General features: G+C 45.9%; 1 protein-coding gene across 4 annotated transcripts in view; it reads left to right on the plus strand.

Annotated features, from left to right (window-relative positions):
• The window catches only part of CHST15 (carbohydrate sulfotransferase 15), a 70,112-nt gene that overhangs the window by 15,689 nt on the left and 32,430 nt on the right, over nt 1-21,993 (plus strand). Inside the window, exon 2 of one of the 4 annotated variants that reach the window (XM_073546427.1) lies at nt 13,868-13,930. The exons of the other annotated variants lie outside the window; for them this stretch is intronic. The gene's annotated coding sequence lies outside the window, so the exon portion shown is untranslated. The remainder of the gene's footprint in view (nt 1-13,867; nt 13,931-21,993) is intronic. 4 annotated transcript variants of the gene reach the window in all.

The following is a 21,993-nucleotide window of genomic DNA, read 5'->3' on the forward strand; positions in this document are numbered from 1 at the left end:
GCTTTTCATTCATAGAGTGGGCTCACTCATAATACTGCCATGACGAATGGAATCTAAATATTCTCCAAGAGCAAGTTCTCCCAACGATCTAAGAGCAATTTGGGGTTGAACAATGCTTTTTCAAGCATGATGGAGAAGATGTCGTAAGGCAAATGTGATGGCTAATTAGCTCAGTGAACTAAACATTGACATGTGGGGTCCATGGCCAGGAAATTTCCCAGATCTCAATCCTATTGAAGACCTGTGATCATTCCTTAAAAAGCAGATGGCCAAACAAAAACACAGGAATTGTGATATATTCCGAACACTGATTAGGCAAGAATAGGTTGTCATGTCACAGAACTCGCGGTAGCGCTCACCTTTTCTTTTCCAGACAGACATTTTTTCTGTTTCAAATAGGCTGAAGGGGGTTTCATCAGAGAAAATACCATTACGCCAGTCTTCTGCAGTCCAATCCCTATAGTTTTTGCAGAATGCCAGTTTGTCCTTAATGTTTTCTTAGAGAGAAGTGACTTCTATGCTGCTCTTCTTGACACCAGGCCAATCTCCTTCGCCTCACCATGCCTGTAGATGCACTGACACCTGCCTGTTGCCGTTCCTGAGCAAGCTCTGCAACTGGTGTTGAACCCATCCCATACCTGAATCCTCTTTATTAGATGGTCCTGGCACTTGGTTGACTTTCTTGTTACCATGAAACGTTCTTCACAGCAATTTAACCTCTCCCTGAAGTTCTTGATGATCTGATAAATGGTTGCTTTAGGGGCAGTTTACAAGCAGCAATGAACTTGCCTGTAAAGCCCATTTCTTGAAAAGCAATGATGAGTTCACTTATTTCCTTAGAAGTAACACTGGTTAACAACAGAAGGCAATGATTTCAAACACCAGCTCCTTTGTAAAGCAATAAAGCAAACAGTCTGCTATTAATAATAATAATAATAATCTTTATATAGCGCCAACATATTCCGCAGCGCTTTACAGTTTAACAGTTTCAAAACACAAGTCATAAGTAACAACGCTAACAATACAATAATTAAAGCAAAATAAGACGAAATAAGACGACCCTGCTTGTGAGAGCGTACAATCTACAATGAGGTGAGGGAGATACAGAGTACAGGTGTGTATTTACAATGGTGTATTTACAATGAAGGTCCAGCCATCTTGCAGGAGTGAAGGATGGATGGAGATAGTGAATGGGCTACGCACGCACACTTACACAGAGAATGACTTTGATTAGTGAATGTGATAGGCCGCTCTGAACAGGTGTGTTTTGAGGGAGCGCCTAAAACTATGCAAATTGTGGATAGTCCTGATTTCTTGGGGTAGAGCATTCCAGAGGATAGGAGCAGCACGGGAGAAGTCTTGGAGTCGGGAGTGGGAGGTACGGATTAGTGCAGAGGTTAGTCGAAAGTCGTTTGCAGAGCGCAGCGATCGGCTAGGCCGATAGACAGAAATGAGAGAAGAGATGTAAGGGGGTGCCGCACTGTGGAGAGCTTTGTGGGTGAGAACAAGTACTTTGAATTGGATCCTATAATGAATGGGCAGCCAATGTAAGGACTGGCGAAGAGCGGACGCGTCCGAGTACCGATTACCCAGATGGACGATCCTGGCTGCTGCATTGAGTATGGACTGGAGAGGGGATAGTCGAGTGACGGGGAGGCCAATTAATAGAGCGTTGCAGTAATCCAGGCGAGAGTGGATCAATGCAACAGTGAGGGTTTTTGTTGTTTCCATAGTGAGAAAAGGGCGGATTCTAGAGATGTTCTTTAGGTGTAAGCGGCAAGAGCGGGCAAGGGATTGTATATGGGATGTAAAGGAGAGATTGGTGTCAAATATAACACCCAGACGGCGCACCTGCTGCCGGGGCGTTATTGTGGTACCACCCACGGAGAAGGAAATGTCAGATTTAGGGAGGTTAGTATACGGCGGGAGCAGAAGAAGTTCAGTTTTGGAGAGGTTGAGTTTCAGATAGAGAGCGGACATGATATTGGAGACTGCGGACAGACAGTCACTGGCGTTCTGTAGTACAGCGGGGGTAAGGTCGGGGGAAGACGTGTATAGTTGTGTGTCATCAGCATAAAGATGGTACTGAAAGCCAAATCTGCTGATGGTCTGTCCAATTGGGGCCGTGTAGAGAGAGAAAAGAAGGGGGCCAAGGACTGAGCCCTGAGGTACCCCGACAGCAAGAGGAAGAGGAGATGACGTGGAGCCAGAGAACAAAACACTGAAGGAGCGGTCAGAGAGATAGGAAGAGAACCAGGAGAGTGCAGTGTCCTTAATGCCTAGTGACTGGAGCCTAGAGAGTAGGAGATGGTGGTCAACAGTATCGAAAGCTGCAGATAGGTCAAGAAGAATGAGCAGAGAGTGGTCACCGTTACGTTTTGCTGTCAGAAGGTCATTGGTCACTTTGATGAGTGCAGTTTCAGTCGAATGTAGGGGGCGGAAGCCGGACTGTGAAGGGTCTAGAAGGGAGTGAATGGAGAGGTAACGGGTAAGGCGGGAGTAAACTAGGCGTTCCAAAAGTTTAGAGATGAAGGGGAGATTGGAGACTGGTCTGTAGTTGTTTGTGCAGGATGGGTCGAGAGCAGGTTTCTTTAGTAGTGGAGTAACGATGGCGTGTTTGAAGGAGGATGGGAAAATGCCCGAGGAGAGGGAGAGATTAAAGATTGTAGTTAGGTGGGTTGTGACGACTGGAGAGAGAGACTGGAGGAGATGTGAGGGAATGGGGTCGGTAGTGCATGTAGTCGGACGAGAAGAAGAGAGGAGTCTGGAGACTTCTTCTTCTGTTATGGGATCAAATGTGGAGAGTGAGCCATGGGAGATGTAGGAAGGGATGGGAGTCACAGCACTTGGTGGTTGGGAGCAGATTTCTTGACGGATATTATCTATTTTTTCTGTAAAGTGGGAGGCCAGGTCATCAGCACAAATGTCTGTGATAGGGGCTTGTGCTTTTGGCCTGAGGAGGGAGTGAAAAGTGTCAAAAAGTTTCTTGGGGTTGTTGGCTAGTGAGGAGATCAGGGTGGTGAAGTAGGTCTGTTTGGCAAGGTGAAGGGCAGCGTTATAGGTTCTTAACATAAATTTGAAGTGGATGAAGTCTTCTGGTGTGCGGGTTTTTCTCCATAGGCGTTCAGCACTCCTGGAGCATCGCTGGAGAAGTTGAGTTTGCGATGTGAGCCAGGGCTCTTTTACTCTGTGTTTGGAGGTTCTGAGGGTGAGGGGAGCTACTTGGTCAAGGGTGCTTCTAAGAGTGTCATTGTAGTGATGAACAGCCAGATTAGGACAGGAAAGAGAGGAGATTGGGGACAGAGATGAGTGTAGGGAATCTGAAAGTGTCTGAGGGTTAATAGCTTGTAGATTTCTGACTGTGTGGTAGGTAGGAATGAGCTGGGGTGGGCGAGGATTTGTGAGCGTGAAGGAGAGAATGTTGTGGTCAGAGAGTGGAAGCGGTGAGTTGTTTAGGTGGGAGATTGAACAGAGCCGGCAGAAGACCAGATCAAGGGTGTTACCGTCCTTATGTGTCTCAGAGGTTGAAAGCTGTGAGAGGCCTAGAGAGGTGGTTAGTGATAGAAGCTGGGATGCAGATGTGGAATTAGGGCTGTTAATGGGGATGTTGAAGTCTCCCAGGATGAGGGTTGGTAGTTCTGAGGACATGAAGTGTGGCAGCCAGGCTGAAAAGTGGTCAAGGAAGAGGGTGGGTGAGCCTGGGGGCCGGTATATGACCGCTACCCTGAGGGAGAGGGGATGGAAGAGCCTGATGGTGTGGACCTCAAAAGAAGGGAATAAGAGTGATGGGACTGGGGGGATGACCTGGAAAGTGCATTGTGGGGACAGGAGTATGCCAACTCCACCACCAGGTCTGTTTGTGGGTCTCGGGGAGTGAGAGAATTGTAAGCCACCGTAGGAAATGGCAGCAGGAGAGACAGTGTCAGAATCCTGAATCCAGGTTTCAGTGAGGGCCAACAGATTAAGAGAGTTGTTCAGAAAGTAGTTGTGTAGGAAAGGAAGCTTGTTACAAGCAGACCGTGGATTCCAGAGGGCACAATTAAAAGATTGAGATGAGGGAGTGCAAGTAATGTTAATCAGATTATTGTGGTTTCGATATGAGGTAGGGTAGGGGTCGAGGTTGGGGGATGGTGGACCAGGGTTGGGGGAGATGTCCCCTGAAATCAGTAGGAGAAGGAAGATAAAGAGCCAATAGTTGTTGGAATTGTAAGTAGTTTTTTTCTGCGATGTGTTTGGGCAAGATGGGCTGAGGTTTCTCAGGAAGGTGAGGAGTGTGTGGGAGCTGTACATGGGAGAGGGAAGTATAGAGGGGCTGATGTGTATGAGTCGTGATGGAGGGGGGATAGGGTGATGAATGTGGATGGCAAGGGAACACAGGAGGATAAAAATAAAGCACATGGTTAAAGGGGAAGGCAAGGTGTGGGTTACCTGACTCCTGCCCTGACTAACTGCCATGTATAACTGCCGTTTTGCTGGATGCTTATCTTCTGTGATGCTTTGCTTATGGGATGCTTGCGTGCTGTACCCCACACTGCGTGCTTCCCCTTAGCAACTACTACATATATAGGCCACACTACAGGGTCAGGAGAGAGGGATTGTGGGAGATGATTGGGTATAATTTGGCAGCTGGGGCCAGCACACCAGGGGATGGTTAGATGATCAAAGGCACTAGACCAAGATGTGGCAAAATGCTATAGCACCTTCCACCTGATAAGATCTAGAAAGGCCCCAGTCACAGATCTAAAGCAGTAAGTATTACATACAGTGAAACAAATGAATTATACCAAAGCTTTAGCAAGCACATTTAAATATGCAGCAAAATGGTCAAGCAGCAGAAGTATGGAGTTGTACCATTTGGATATATTACAGCAGAGAAATAGAGGCAGCAGAGGTGGGAAGTTGTGTCATTCAGGCTGCTTGCTGGCAGTGAATGGAGTAAATACATGCAGGGTGGCTCAGTTGATTACCATTTGGATATATTACAGCAGAGAAATAGAGGCAGCAGAGGTGGGAAGTTGTATCATTCAGGCTGCTTGCTGGCAGTGAATGGAGTAAATACAATGCTATTGTAAATAAATGCTATTATAACTCAATCAGCATAACCGAGTGATATCAGATTCCTTGTTCTTGATAACACTTTTTTGCCTAAGCAAACGAGAAAATTACTGAAATGAAATGAATGTCAACAGGTGATTTTGGGGCAGAGCTGAAATTCAGTGGAAATATATATATTTTGTGATTTAAAATAAATTTTCTGGGCAAGCTATGACTGCAATTTTTTGCAATTTCCACTATGAAAAATGTTTGTAAATCAAAATTTGTGTCACTCTCAAAACTTTTACTCACAACTGTTTTGTGTCAGAGAGGATGTTGTAAAAGCTACAGCCACTCAATGAACGTTGATAGATTGCATCGGTCATGTCAAATAATAATGTTATGTGACCACTAGTGTTGAGCATTCCGATACCGCAAGTATCGGCCGATACTTGCTGTATCGGAATTCCGATACCGACATCCGATATTTTTTCAATATCGGGCATCGGAATCGGAAGTTCAAAGTTGATTGACAGCCGAAATGACGTCATCATGATGCGCGGTGTGTGCGCATCATGATGTGCCGTCATTTCGGGCCTGCCGGGGGTCTCTGCCGGCCTGCCGGGGGGCTGTGCCGGCCTGCCGGGGGGCTGTGTGGACTGCCCGGGGTCTGTACCGGCCTGCCGGGGGGCTGTGCCGGCCTGCCGGTGGTCTGTGCACCCTGTGGGGGTCTGTACCGGCCTGCCGGGGGGCTGTGCTGATGAAATTCCCACACAGCTTTTACCATAAAGTGAGACTAGGGATTTTTTTTTTTAAGTGGCGGAGGAATACAGTGCGGAAGGATACCTACCTTCCGTCATTGGATTCCTGCAGCCCGTAGAGAGCGGCAGCATCAGCTGATGCTGCAGTTCTCTACCCAAGATCGTCGTGGGACACACTCGTGGACTGCTTCGGATCATGGGTGAGTATTTTTGTGGTTTGTTATGTTAATATTTATTCCGTAGACGACAATGGCTTCGGGGAACAATGTGACAAGTATTGGTAAGTATGTTACTCTGTTATATGTACTGTATGTCTATGTATGTATTGTATGTAGCATGCATCTAGTATGTATGTAGTATGTATGTAGCATGTAGTATGTATGTAGCATGCATGTAGTATATATGTAGTATGTATGTAGTATGTATGTAGTATATATGTAGCATGTAGCATGCATGTAGTATGTATGTAGCATGCATGTAGTATGTATGATGTATATATGTAGTATGTATGTAGCATGTAGTATGTATGATGCATATATGTAGTATGTATGTAGAATGTATGTAGCATGTAGCATGTATGTAGTATGTATGTAGTATGTATGTAGCATGCATGTAGTATATATGTACTATGTATGTAGCATGTAGTATGTATGTAGCATGCATGTAGTATATATGTACTATGTATGTAGTATGTATGTAGCATGCATGTAGTATGTATGTAGTATATATATATTTTTTTTTTTTTTTTTTACATTTAACACATTAGCCGGATGATGGGACTACTACTGTCCCATCATTGGCTAATGTGTCAATCACTGTCATGGTAGCAGGCATCGCCCGATGGGACTTGTAGTCCCATCGGACGATGCCTGCACAGACCCCCGGACATCAGCACAGCCCCCCGGCAGGCCGGCACAGCCCCCCGGCAGGCCGGTACAGACCCCCACAGGGTGCACAGACCCCGGGCAGTCCGCACAGCCCACCGGCAGGCCGGCACAGACCCCCGGCAGGCCGGCAGAGACCCCCGGAAGGCCCGTACAGACCCCCGAGAGGCTGTACAAGGGCAGGAAAGGGTTTTTCCAATTCCGATACCGGAAGTCTCATAGACTTGAATTGGACTTCCGGTATCGGCATCGGCGATACCGATACTTTTTTTAAAGATCGGCCGATCCATTCCGATCCGATATTTTGAAGTATCGGACGGTATCGCTCAACTCTAGTGACCACTCGAGACATTGCCAACACCCTAGGAATGGCGCCCGTCCAGGAGGTAAGTGTGGCGCCCCTAAGGGTTCAGTCGCCACAGAGGTCCTGCACCTCCTCCTGAAGTGTACCCCACCATCCAGGTAAGGTGGAGACACCTGACCACGCTCCAACACCTACACCCCACACTACAAAGTAGTGTAGCAAAGCACCTTCGGCGGCTCCCTGCTTGGAGTGTAGCATAGCACCCCTTGGTGGCTCCCTGCTTGGAACACGAAACATGCTGGGAGGTGGGTGGAGTTTAGTTCGCACAAAAGAGCGGGAAGAGTTGAGTCAGTCAGTCAGTCTTTCATTCAGTCAATGAGTGAGGATGTAGAAGGACAGAGTGTGAGAAAGAGAAGATCCCCGGGAGAGGGATGGAAGAAGGAAGTGCTGCAGCAGGCCACAGTGATCTGGGTCTGCTGGTACAGGAAAGAGACAGAAAGGAAGCTTGATTCTCCATTGGGAAGAAGGATTAGCACGGAACGTGAGGAGAATAAGAGAACAAAGACCAGGGTTAGAGGAGAACCCTTTTTAAGTTCTAAGCGCAAGGCCGGGGTCCGGTCCCCGAGGTTGTACGGATACTAATGGTCCTGCAGCAGACACCGGAGGAATAGAAGTAGTGACCACTATATTCCCACACAAGACTTGGGGGCACAACAGCAACATATTAGTGAGCCGGGACTTAGTAGCAAGGAGTCCCCAAAGCAGGCTACAGCTGTCTGCCGTACAAGTAGAGTTCATAGGAACATCTGACAAGAGGAACTCCAGTGTAACTCAGTACTAGGAGTACTTCATTCAAAGGCGCTATAAGAGGAGACGTTCAGAAAAGGCACATATGTTGGCGGAGTGTTGGAAAGGAGTACTTCATCTTGCTTGGAAGTTGGCTGAGCTCCTGACCTGGAGGACACGGCAGGGATGCGGGCACCTGTACCTGCAACAGACTGTGAGTAAAGCTTTGGAACTACATGCCCTGGTGTCCTCCACTTATTCCTGCGCCAACCTGCCCAGCACTGCCACATCCCTTGCGCCTGACACTACACCATCTAAGTGTCACTTCACCTACACTGCCCTGGGACTACAGCCCTGCCTGTGGAGGGCTATAACGTCACTGCTGCACCACACCATCTGTCCCAGAGGTTCTGTCTGCAGCGTCGGCTTACATCTCTATTGCCGAACACCACAGGTGGCGTCACGAATCACTTATGAACTTTCACCACCATAAGCACACTGAAACAACCCCCTTTGTAATGGAGCCCCAGGGCCACGGACCGGGTCACTGCTGCCGTGACAACCCCCCCGTTGAGAAGATCAACCGGCCCGGTACCGAGTACCCCACGGCCCTGGTGAGTGACGGTGCTCCCTAAGTTTATGTTTTATGCTGCCAGTTTAGCAGTTAAGAATGGGTTGTCCAGTAGCGGTCAGCGCCTACAAAGAGGATCGGTCACCAGATTTTTCACATTGGTTTGGGCTCACGATTTAAAAGTGGCTGCAGAGCAGAATAAAATATGTATATACTTTTTGTTTACATTTTCCTCACCATTGCAGAGATATTAGTGATCAAACTATTTAGCACCTAAAGAGTTAATTTTTTTTTGCACTGGGCACTACCAGAAAGATTTCAGTGTGTGTGTGTGTGTGTGTGTGTGTGTGTACTTCTTCCTCTTTCTGTGGCAGACTAATCATAAGCAGGCAGCAATAGGCAGGGGAAAGAAGAACATGCCCCACAATGACCTCAGTGTGAGACATGTATTGACAAACTGTCTGTTCTCCTCACTGCATTGATGACATGTGCTGGAGCACAGCAGACCTGAGTGTGATAATCTGACAGCTTTCAGCTCTAAATTCTTCCTGGCAGTGTGGTGGCAGGAGCAGTACTGCAGAAGATTATCATTACAAACATTTCTATTAGCTCTCCTCTCAAAGCTGCCATCTCTGATGTATTGTCCCTCCCCCCCCAGTGACTGCTGGGGATGACAGATGTTATTCATACTCAGATCTGCTATGCTCTAGCTGCTACCACATCCTCACTCTGCAGTGAGGAGAGCAGACTGTGTCATTATGTCTCACACAGATATAGGTGGGGTGTTTTCTTGCTTGTGAGTAGTCAGAAAGAGTAAGAAGAAAACGCCCCCAGTGAAATCTCTCTGGTAATGCCCACTTGAACTTCCATTTTTTTAACTGTTTAGGTGCCAAATACTTTGATCACTAATATCTCTGCAACAGAGAGACGAAATAAAAAAATGTTTCTGTTTGCGGCGCCTATTACATAATTTGTCCAGTTTAACATGAAAAATGTGTTAGGGATCAGGTGTTTAAATGATATGAAGGTAGTGAAATACTCACCCGTCGTCTTCTCCCGATTTCAGTGGCACTCCAGTCCCTTACGACACCACCGAACTACTGCATTTGTGACCTTCCGAATCACATCAGTGGATCTGAGATCACTTTTGGAATTGTCTCCATGCAAGTCTATGAAGCTAGAGAACCTTGGTCTGAATGTCATAGACTTCCATTGATAGAGTAATCGCCACTCCACACAGTGATCCAGTAGGTTACAGATGCGGTCATGTGATTCTGGAGCAGACGGGAACACCGTTGAAACTGGGAGAAGACGGCAACAGGTGAGCATGCTACTACCTATATAACACTTACATAAATGATACCTAACAGAGGGGCAAATCAAAAAAAAAAAATCACTGAAGTCATTAATAATTTCCAGATGCCCATCAATGCAGGCTCCTCCGAAAGGAGTAGAATTAGTAAAGGTTGTGTTGCTCACAGAGGCACCGTGATCGAAAAGTGCCTCTTTTTTTTTTTTTTGCTGGATCCAGTTCTTGCTTTGGTTCGAAAAAACTGCATCAAAACTGCAGGAGCTTTTTTTTTTTTTTTTTTTTTTTTTTGTATTTCGGTAGTTTTTTGTATCCTAATGAAAAAATCTATGGAAGACAACAGAAACAAAGCTTTAATAAGAGCACACCATAGATTTTAAAAAAACTCACCAATAGGTCAGAAAAACACACAAAAAATTAAGATTATAATGTGTTTTATATTTTATTTCATGCTTTTTACATACATCAGGTTGCATTATTTGTAGTAAAAAAATAGCAGAAAAAAATGACAAAACATCTTAAGGGTGTGGCACGCGTTGCGGTTTTTGCTTCTCTCTCTCTCCTTCCACAATCTGCACAGCTCTCTCTCTCTCCTTCCACAATCCGCAAAGCCCAAACCGCACAAGAATCTGCATCAATTCCACTGGACAAAGGATCAGAAACCGCGGGAAAACAGCATGCGTTTTACCCTGCAGTTTCTGCCAAGCAATTGCGGATATTTATGCAGAAAAAATCCGCAACACACACCCTAAGAGTCTGTGCAGAAGTTGCAGATTTGTCGCATTTTTGTCACTTTTTTTTCTATGCAGATTTGTAGCAAAACCCGAAGGGTTTCCTGATGTCAAAGTGAATGAGATTCCTGAAGTCTCGTGCAATTGTTGCTTATTTTTTCCTTCCAGATTTGGTGCAGGTTTAAATCTGCAGAATGTCAATTCTTTCAGCATTTCTGCTGCAGATTTCACCCATACTAATGAGTGGGGAAAAATCTGCATATCAAAAACGCGCCTATTTTACGTAATGTTTTTACTGCAAGCAGTGTCGAACTGGAGCACCTTGGGCCCACCAGAGAAAATCATTCTTGGGGCCCACTATGTAGCTACATAGAAATAAATACAAGACCACCAATTGTGTGGTAAAACGCGCTAATATCAGGGTATAATATAAGGTAATACACATCTTAATTATGTAGCAGGGGTTGGGGTAGCCCCCTCATAGAATATAAAGTAGCCCCCTCATAAAATATAGTGTAGCCTCCCTCATGGTATATAATGCAGCCCCCCTCATAGAGTATAATGCAGCCCCCCCATAGAATTTAATGTAGAACCCTCATAGGGTATAATGCAGCCCCTCCACAGAATATAATGTAGCCCCCTCAGAGTATACTGCAACCCCCTCATAAGAATATATGAGGGGGTCCGGCCACTTACGTCTCCCTGTCTTCTCCAGGTAACTTATGCTATCGCCTATATGGCGACCTTGTTTGCAATCTTTGTGCCAAGGCAGATGATTCCCCTAAGCCATTAGATGGCTATTGATACTGTCAGTATATTCAACTAATTACCTTGTATTCATGTTTACATGTCGTTCCACCAGTCCCCACAAGGGATAATTTGTGCAATTTATGTATTATTTTGTTTTGTTCTGGTATTTCATGTCCATGGTTATTTAGTTTGACAGAATATTTAACATATATCCATACTATATCTCCGCTAGGGGAACATCATTGTATCAATGTGTCTATGGGATATTTTCCCTTTATATATTTGATCATCTCTGCTTCCTTGAGCATTTAGGTGACGTATTTGGCCGCATTTGCCATTTGTATGCCATAATTTTGGTTTTCCCTCCCCCCCTGTACAATTCCTGGTCTATGGTTTTATTCATTTATATTAATAAAGTATTTCTTGGTAATGGACATTTATGACTGTTGTGCCTTCCTTCTTGTATATTCTGTATACAGTACAGTTGTCCGCGATTTAGTCCTGCAGGTATATGTGGCCTGGAGTGACATTTCGTCATCTATTTGACCATCTCTTTGGCCACATGTATATCATACGTACCTCAATCCTTCTTTACTAACCCCCTCATAAGGTATAATGCAGCCCCCATAGAATATACTGTAGCCTCCTCATAGGGCATAATGCAGCCCCCCTCATATAGTATGATGTAGCCCCCCAGAATATAATGTAGCCCCCTGAGAGAATAATGCAGCCCCCTCACAGAATATAATGTAGCCCCCTCAAAGTATAACGCAACCCCCCTCACAGGGTATAATGCAGCCCCCTCATAGGGTAAAATGCAGACACCCCCATCATTGTCCTCATCACCACCTCCATCATTGCCTTCTCACCCACCACTCCTATCATTGCCCTTTCCACCACCTCAATCATTGCTTTCTCCCCCACCACCCCCATCATTGCCCATTCCAACACCTCCATCATTGCCTCCCCCCACCACCATCATTGTCCTTTCCACCGCAACCATCATTGTCTTCTCCCCCATGATAGAGTTGGTGGAATGGGCAATGATGGGGTGATCATTGCATCCTCCCCCACCACCCCATCATTGCCCATTCCACCACCACCAACATTGCCTTCACCCCCACCACCCCCATTACTGCTCTCTCCATCACCCACATCATTGCCAATCTCCAATATACACATCTCCAAACCACACAGCACCACGCACAGCACCGCACCACACCCACACACATACGCACACAGCACCGCACCACATACATGCAGACAGGCACAGAGCACCACTCGCCTCTCCGCACGTTCCCCACAACCGCAGCACATCCCGGCAGCATATTAGTCGCCGGCAGCTTTCTCTCTGAAACAGCCGCTCTGAATGATGACATCATCCATCCGCGCTGTGTCAGACAGGAAGCGCCGGGCAGGAAGCAGGACAGCATTGGATCCCTGCAGCTCCACTCTGCTGCCAAGCTGCAGGGATCGCTCTCTGCCCGCCGATTACCTTCAGGGTTAGCCTCCCTGCAGGGGCCCACCTATTGGGCCCTGATGCAGCCTCACTGGCTTTACATGACGGCAGTGTTAGCCTCAGCCTGCGGCTAACACTGCCCGCTATTAAAGTGAAATGATATTCACTTGTCTCCACGCCCAAGCGTGAACATTAATTTCTCTTTAGCAGCGGGGACAGCTGCTGCTCCGCTGGCATTGGACGGGCCCCCCCCTGACTCAAAGACCCCATAGCTGCTGGGTGTGCCGCTATTAGTGACACGCCACTAGCTGGGGTCCCCTGGAGTAGTGGGGGCCCAAAGCAGCTGCTGACCAGTATGCCAGCAGGTGTCAGTGTCTGGGCCCACCGGAGAATCCTCCGGTTCTCCGGTGGGCCAGTCTGACCCTGACTGCAAGAAATGCAGAAGTGGTGCTGAAATTCTGCACCAAATACTTAATGTGTGCAGTGCACATTCCGATAGACTGTGACTATGAAAAATTGCATAGTGATCACAGCATGTGTTGGGGGGTCGAGGGTCAAGGAGTATTGTGGATATCAATACATCCAAGTACTAAAGCTGGGTGAATGCCGCCTGACTTTCTGACCCTCTCCTCCACACTGGTTCCCTCCTGTCTGGAAAGTTTGGATGGGGGGGATAAGAGCAAACAGAGACTGCCACTTTCACACAGAGGTGGTACATTTACCTTTGACTATAAGTATTTTTTTTTCCTGTATACACAAGTGTGCTCTTCACTACTGAGCTGCTCTGATGGGTGTAGTAGTACTTTGTTCCAACCGCAGTCCATAGTTTATTTTTGCTTTCTCGCTGCAGTTATTCCAAACATTTGTAACTTTTACCCGCTTCCCTGATATATAGTATGTAAATAGGGGAAGTGAGATTATAATAACAGTCATCATTGTCTCTGCGGTTAAAGAATCAATGTCGTAATAGTGTTCACACAGACCTAAGCATTCTTATATACTGTGTGTGTATGATATAGTTTATGAATTACAAAAGTCTGATTCGCCTTAAAAACGAACTATTCGCTCACGTTACATTTTTGTTTTAATACACCTTTTCCTAGAACTCTGCATCGTGCCGTCCCTCTTGTATTCCTCTTGTAAATGCATATATTCCCCTTGTTTATGGGATGTGTCCTCCCTACACAGTCTGACAATTTCAGCACTGATTGTAGTTACATGTTCTTTTATCAAAAAGTATGGCAACACCAACTCGATCGTTTATTTCCACATTTCCAGGAGGAATAACAGAGTGAAGACGTGGAGGCAAGTATCCACGAAAACAGACATATCAGGAGAGAGGTGGGCATGGCGTCTTTAATCCTTTCCTGCTCCATAACGTACTATTATGTCATTTAACGGACTGGGGGAGGGTGTGCTCTAGTACGGCAGGATATAGTACAAGCAATCAAACGATTACAGGTTCAAGTCCCCAAGGGTGACTACAGTTTAAAGTGGAATGTAAAAAATAAACTTTTAAAAATATTGAAGGATTTAAAAAGCAAAAGTTTGAATCCCCTTCCTTTTCCCTATCAAAATATAAAGAAATACAAAAATATTCTTATTTGACATCATCTGTAAAAGTCAGATATATAAAAATGTTTAACTCATAATAAGAGTAAGGAAAAAAAAAAGTATAATGCATTTATATGTGGATACTTGTCATTCATACCTATCGTTTTAGGTGACTTTTCAGAATAATAATAATCTTTATTTTTATATAGCGCTAACATATTCCGCAGCGCTTTACAGTTTTTTTGCACATATTTTCATCACTGTCCCCGATGGGGCTCACAATCTAAATTCCCTAGCAGTATGTCTTTAGAATGTGGGAGGAAACCGGAGTACCCGGAGGAAACCCACGCAAAACTATTATGTGTGTGTACATGAGGAATAACATGATTTCTGGCCATTATAGGACTATTATCCTGCATTTTCCACCATTTTCCCCTCTGCAGGCTCTATTTCTGACAGCTAATGTGTAGAGACTGATGTGATATTTCCTATACATGGTACACATAGTAAAAAAAGGTGTAGGTCTCCAGTTCTACATGCAATTCAATAGACCTTACCCATATGGAGATAGAATGGAATGCTCCCCACAGCCCCAACGCGCGTTTCGCTTCCGCTTTTTCAAGGGGAGGTGTTGAAAAAGTGGTAGCAAAACGCGCGTCAGGGCTGTGGGGGACGTTCCATTCAACCTCCATATGGGTAAATGTTAAACTGTATCTATGTGACATGGTTAACATACATTTGGTAGACATGTGCCGGAACTCAGGCTGTGATACGCTTGTTGGGCTTGACTAGGATATCCTTCCATGAATGTTACTCACGTCTCCATACTTGATATCTGCACGTTATATCCATGCACATGCACTTTCTTTATCCAGATCTATTGAATTACATGTAGACCTGGACACCCACAGAACTGACATTTACTGGGTGTTTTCTTACCCTGATATATTACCATGATGATGGTTTGTCCTTTAATTGGTTGTTCCTCCCTTTCTGTTCTTCTGACCGAAAAAATATTTGGTACTTGATATTTTAGTGTTATTTGTCAATAAAGCTCATGATTTTACTTTACCCTGTGGTTTATGGCTACTCCATTTGTCTTTTTAGCTTGGTAGTATTCGGAGTACTCCACTTCTGAAATTTTTTTGTATTATGGGGGACTATACTACATGTGATCAAGTTCCTGACTCCAATACAATCATGTTGGGCATTTTGAATATTGGTTTAGCATAGTACACATAGAAGAGAAGATCCTACTTCCCATCTCTGTTTCTCACATTCTCAGAAGCATCATGGAGGCTATTATACAGCAGCACTGAGCGGTGTAGCTGTGAATCCAGCTCTGAAATTAGATTATTCACTCACTAAAAAGTTGCACCACAAGTCTAACTTCCGTTTCCTCTTTTCATAAACGTTGACCAGCCTGTAACTGGGTTTCTGAGTGAGTTGAAAGTCTGTTTTATCATTTTAAATCTCTAACTAGATTTTTTGCAAAATTTCAAAGTGACGCTTGAGTTAAGGAGGGAAGATGGAGCCCCTTAATTATACAAACATTTTCATCCACTTTTCATTTATGTGCTTGGAATAACCGCGTTCTGATAGGAAACGTACATCACCGTCTTGTGTATGGATGCATGATTAGGTCAATTTGCCATTGGGGATTCCAGGAAACATGGGAGACTCTGCTTCTAACACCTGGACTACTGGCCGGACTGTCATCACACTTTTTCGGTTTCAGCTTTTTTTCCAGTCTTCTCTAGCTATTTTTTTTTTCTACGGCTGTTGAAATAAAAATAATCAAATCAAAATTATTCATGACTTAATTCGTTAATATTAATGGATGATGACAGTAAAGTTAATGCGTATGAGTTTTGTACAGGAATATCCATAATTAATCTGTGATGTCGGCTCATAGATTTGGAGACTCATTTTGCAAAAATAAGTTCATCCTCCACCCTCCAACACGAGAATTAAATGCTTCTCTTAAAGCAGTTGCTGGAAAGTTTCGCCCTTGCACCGAGCCCTGCGGGGAGCATAAGAGCTGCTCTGTTGCAGTAATTACATGTATAGACCGCTCCTTGACTTCCCCACAGGGTGGGTTTGTTTTGCTCTCTCTGCGGCTGGAGACATATCTAAGGTCCACTTTCTTATTGCAAGTGATCGTGTGCCAAGGACTTTGCTGCAGGAGTCAGTGACCTAGTGTGAGCACCCTGATCTTCTCCAGGGTGTGAGGATCCACTGACATTGACTCAACACATTGACTTCTATTCTGTAGCTGTGCTTGGAACAACTTGTACCGAACTTTTCAGGGTGCAACTCGTTGTTTTCCCATTAAAACCTGAGCATGGGGCCAGATGCACTTAAGTACATTGACTTTTTTTAACAAATTGAGCTCATGGAAATAACTTAAGCTTGCCAACTCTCCCAGGTCATCAAAGGGTCTCTGAAGGAAAGGAGGTGACCTTCCGTAACGAGTCTCCACAGTAAAGTGAAGACTTTATTTGGCAGAAGATGTCAGTCACTGACCCCTCTTTGTCAAAGAACACTTTTCTACTGTTGGTTCTGTTACTTTTTTCTTATATTGAAACAGTTGCATGCTCAAAAAACATGGCTGAACATTAGGAAAATACTCCCAACTGAGCATTCTGTTGGGTAGTTACGTCTTTACAATGGAAAAACGGTATTTTGGTATTTGGTATTTTTATATATTCATTCACTGAGGACATCAAAGTCCAATAGATGAACAGAATCTGTGTCCCACAAAAGAGATGAACATCGCCAGAAAGGAGCCCAGAGGTCAGAATGTAAGTTTCTGGATTACATTTGGGAAACAATACTTTTTGGTATAAAAACATAATCTCCCAACAAAATCCTTAGCGATGAATAGTTTTCTAGTGTGAAACAAGTTTAACTCTTTCCCGAGCCATCTTCCCCTTTCTATTCTATCAATACAGCAGTCAGTTTCCTTTCTCTGTCCAGCTGTTGCACCGATGCCTCCACACTGTGCCAGTCATTGCACTGGTTGTTCATTCAATAGAATTCAGTCTAAATTTATCACTTACACCAAAAAACCTCGCCACAGGGCTGCATCACACTACATCCCTAAACTCCATAATCCAAACCTCCTATTTCTATCTCTAAGACTTTTTTTGTGCTGCACCAGTTTTCTGGAATTCTTTACTCCAGACAAGATTAATTCCTAACATGCATATTTTTATGATCACAGAATTCCAATAAATGGACAGTATGGTGTAGGTTACCTTAGGTAGGATAAGTCCTTATTGCGATGTATACTAAGACGAAAAGCTAGAAAATAATGTTCGATCCCTGCTGCGCTCTGCTTTGCTCCAGTAATCTGAAGGAGCCACAGTTCTGAGAAGTCATAGCTGTACTTGTTGTCTGGGTTGTCAGAAGTGTCACTGTTGCTTCATAGATATTTATGTCAATGCATTCACGGGCAGAGTGGGATAGAGGATTACCAGTCAAATATGCAAAATACAGTGCTTATGTAACTCCAGTGCCTTAGAGAAAGAATGGAGAAGCTTTGGTAGAACTGGGCACAGGGGTCATGTACTCTTCATCTTGCATACGCACTGATAATAATGATGGTTTGGGTAAGGCCAATTTTACACTTCCGGTTATGGACTTGGATGTCCGGACCGTCTGCTGGTCTCCTCATCTAAACGCAATAGTCTCGTAGGCATTTATGTGGCTGTAGAATTCAGGGTAGGAGATGGTGGTCAGTCCACACATTGAGTCCATACTTGGACCTTCAAAGATATATAATGGTATCATGATCCAAAGCACATGAAACCTTTTATTTCATTAAGCTTGTGCTTAAGTTTGGTTTTGACCCAGTGGCCATTAGGATTATTGCACAGTGGTGTTTTTTGTTCTAGTTTTCCCCCGGTGGTGGTGAGCGTCATTGCACTCTGGTTTCTTTAGTTTAGTGCATGTGATTAAGCAGGTGTGATTGCTGGCTCTTACTTATAAAAGAGTGTCAGGTGTTGCAATCACTGTTGGTGATAGTGTTCATTTCAACCATCCTTGGTGGGGGAAGGATCTAGAGAGAGGTCCTGGCAGCTCAGTCAGAGCCCTGTTGTGGAAGGAGTCAGAGGGGATTTCCTTGCAGCTCTGACAGAGCTTGGTGGCAGCTATTCAGGAGGAAAGCTGCATTCTGGTGGTGGACTCTGTTGCTGGGAGCAAGAGCAACAGAGTAAAGCTAAGTGGTGTTTCCCTGTCTGTATTTTTCCTGGTGTGTATTAGTACAGCGGTGGGGCCAGTGCCTGCATCACCCAGCTCCCTAGCAAGGGATAGGTGTAGGGTGGGTGTGCTAGGGTGACAGGTATCCTGATCGGCGCCCGGTGCGGAACCGGCCTAGGGAACGTTAGGAGTGTGAGGGACACTGACTCAGGGGAGTGCAGGAGGTCTCCACGTCCCCGCTCCCTATCGCAGGGCCCACCGTTGTAACTGTTTCCCCTTTCCCCGTGTCTTGTTGTTTTAGTTACCGGCCTGCGGGCCGTGTCACACAGGACAGTTTCACGTGCCGTGTCTTGTTGTTTCAGTTACCGGCCTGCTGGTCGCGTCATACAGGACGGGTCCACGTGACAAATGGACGCTAATCATTTGGTAGTGTGGACTTTTGCTATTGACTTTCATTAATACGAATCTAGATCTTAGGGTACCGTCACATTTTGCGATGCACCAGCGATCCTGACCACGATACGACCCGGTCAGGATCTCTGGTGCATCGCTAAATCATCGCTAGTGAGCTGCCAAACAAGCAGATCTCACCAGCGACGTAGCAGCGGTCGTTACTTACCTGTCAGACGCGGCAATGAAGACGTCCTCCCGCCCGCGTCCACGCGTTGCTCGTCGGCGCCAGCAGGAAGCCGCCGCCGAGAAACGGCCCAGGACGTTCTCACGTGATCAGCGATAGACAGCGAGGGAGCCGGTCGGAGGTAAGTGTCACATATAGCGATATCGCTAGCAATATCTCTGCTGCATCACAAAATCGATGACGCTTAAGCGATATCGCTAGCGATCTCGCTTAGTGTGACGGGGCCTTTACTCCACTCCTCCTTCCTAATGTAAATTTGTAGGATTAGCCAGAATTAAAGGGAATCTGGCAGTAGTTTTTTGCTACCTTGTCTGAGTGCAGCATGATGTAGTCAAAAAGACTCTGAATCCAACAATGTATCACTCAGTTCACTGGGTGCAGCTGTTATGACACAATCAGACTTTTTAGATATAGCAATGCAGCAGAGCTGAGAAAACTAAGCCCACCCACACCACAGCTGCACCTGCCCACACCAGGCTCTGTATATACACTTTCTATAGACAGTGAGCTTCTTATCACAGGAGAGGAGTGGAGTCGGATGAGAGCTTGCGCGCCAACTCGTCACAGAAATGATAATCACCAGGTGATTTAACCTTCATTGTAATTAAACAACAGCACAAAGGCTGACATGTGACACATCCTTAAATTTTGCATTTTAACCCGTACTTCACGATGTCCTGAGATTACGGTACATAGCAAAAACCTGACACATTCCCTTTACAATCTGTCTTTTGGTTTCTTTTTACCTATTTTGTTGCATTACAACCTGTGCTTAAAGGGAACCTGTCACCCCCCCAGGGCGTTTTTAAGTTAAAGAGCCACCTTCAGCAGCACTAAGGCTGCATTCTGTGAAGGTGGCTCTTCTTTTTCTGACCCCTAGTAAAGCTGAAATATCGACTTTTATAAATAGGTCCTCATACCTGTAATGCGTCCCATAGGTATGGTGTGTCCCCCTGTATCAGCCGCCTACCATCCATCCATGATGCCTGTGTCTTGCGTCTGGGTGCCGCCCACCATCCGTCCATCATGCCCCTGTGCGCCGCCGCTTCCTCCTGGTTTGTATGCTGGCATCTGCGCTGTGACAAGAGTTCTCGGGCATGTGCAGTGCGCGCTGCCCGAGAACCGATATCAGGCTATTGCGCCTGTGTGTTGCGGAGGCCCCAGCCCCACAGTGTGAATACATCATAACATACCGCGGTGCGGGATCTGGGGCCTCCGCAACACGCAGGCGCAATAGCCTGATATCGGTTCTCGGTCAGCGCGCACTGCGCATGCCCGAGAACTCTTGTCACAGCGCAGGCGCCAGCATATAAACCAGGAGGAGGCGGTGGCACACAGGGGCATGATGGACGGATGGTGGGCGGCACCCAGACGCAAGACAAGGGGCATGATGGACGGATGGTAGGCGGCTGATACAGGGGACTGTTAGGGACGGCGGAACGCACTAAATATTAAATAACAGTGCGTTCGCTGCCCAGGGTCCACCGTGCAGAGGTGTTAAACTGCTGCTATATAATGGCAGACGCACAATATGGCGGTATAGCACACGCGGGTTGAACGTCACCTGGCGTGCGCTGGCGAGCTCTGTTATTATCACAGAGGTGCCTAAGGCATAAACATAAATGCCGAGCCTGTTGACTTCACAGGTCTCAGCGGTGTGCACGCACGGTATATGGTCACAGGACTAAGTCCAAGACTCAGGGTCAATGTCCGTCTAGACCTACCGTGCGTGCGGCGTCGCTACCGCGGACGCCAACAAGTGAAGCACATCAAATCCATTATCAGAAATGGAAAGAACATGGTACCACAACAAACCTGCCAAGAGAGGGCCGTACACCAAAACCCTCAGCCAGGGCAAGGCTTAATCAGAGAGGCAGCACAGAGACCAAAGGTAACACTGAAGGAGCTGCAGAGTTCTCAAGCAAAGAATGGACAATATGTCCATATGACCGCAATAAGCCGTACACTCCAGAGGTGGCCTTTATGAAAGAGAGGGCAGAAAAAGCCTTCACTTACAAACAAAAAGGCTCATTTTGAGTTTGCCAAAAGGCACGTAGGAAACTGCCCAAATGTATGGAGGAAGGTGCTGCAGTCAGATGAGACCAAAATTGAACTTTTTGGACACCAAGGTAAACGCTATGGCGCCAAACCAACACAGCTAATCACCCCAAGAACACCATCCCCACAATGAAACATGGTAGTGGCAGCACTGAGCTGTGGGGATGTTATTCAGCAGCAGGGACAGGGAAAATGGTCGAGGGGAAGATGGATGGTGGTAAATACAGGGATATTCTTGAGCAAAACCTGTTTTAGTCTCAGTGATTTGAGACTGGGATGGAGGTTCACTTTCCAACAATACAATGTCATCAGCAAAGTTGGTACTGGAATCCATGGGACTTTATGAGTTGTCCCAGGCCAAGTGTATAGATTGAGAAGAGTAGGGGTCCTAGAACAGACCCCTGGGGGACTCCAACAGAGAGAGGGTGGGATGAGGAGGTAGTGTGGGAGTGGGAGACGCTGAATGTGCGGTTTGACAGGTATGAGGAAATTCAGGATAGGGCGAGGTCTTTGATGCCAAAGGAGGAGAGGATCTGTAGTAGGAGGCAGTGGTTAACTGTGTCGAAAGCAGAGGACAGGTTTAGAAGGAGGAGTATAGAGTATTGTCCGTTAGCTTTGGCTGTAAGTAGGTTGTTAGTAATTTTGGTCAGGGTCGTCTCAGTGGAGTGATGAGGGCGGAAACCAGAATGTAGATTGGCAAAGAGCAAGTTAGATGAGAGATGGGAGGAAAGTTCAGTGTGGACGTGCTGCTCCAGGAGTTTGGAAGCGAATGGAAGCAATGATATTGAGGGATAGCTGGACATAGCGGTTGGGTCGAGGGTTGGCTTTTTAAGGATAGGCGTGATTATGGCATGTTTGAAAGCAAAAGGTAAGGTGCCAGAAGTTAGTGATAGGTTGGAGAGGTGGGTTAGGGATGGGATAAGTGTGGTGGTGAGGTTGGGGAGGAGGTGGG

Source organism: Dendrobates tinctorius, unplaced genomic scaffold, assembly GCF_039654945.1.
Source record: "Dendrobates tinctorius isolate UK_male_01 unplaced genomic scaffold, ASM3965494v1 ptg000147l, whole genome shotgun sequence".
Lineage (NCBI taxonomy): Eukaryota > Metazoa > Chordata > Amphibia > Anura > Dendrobatidae > Dendrobates > Dendrobates tinctorius.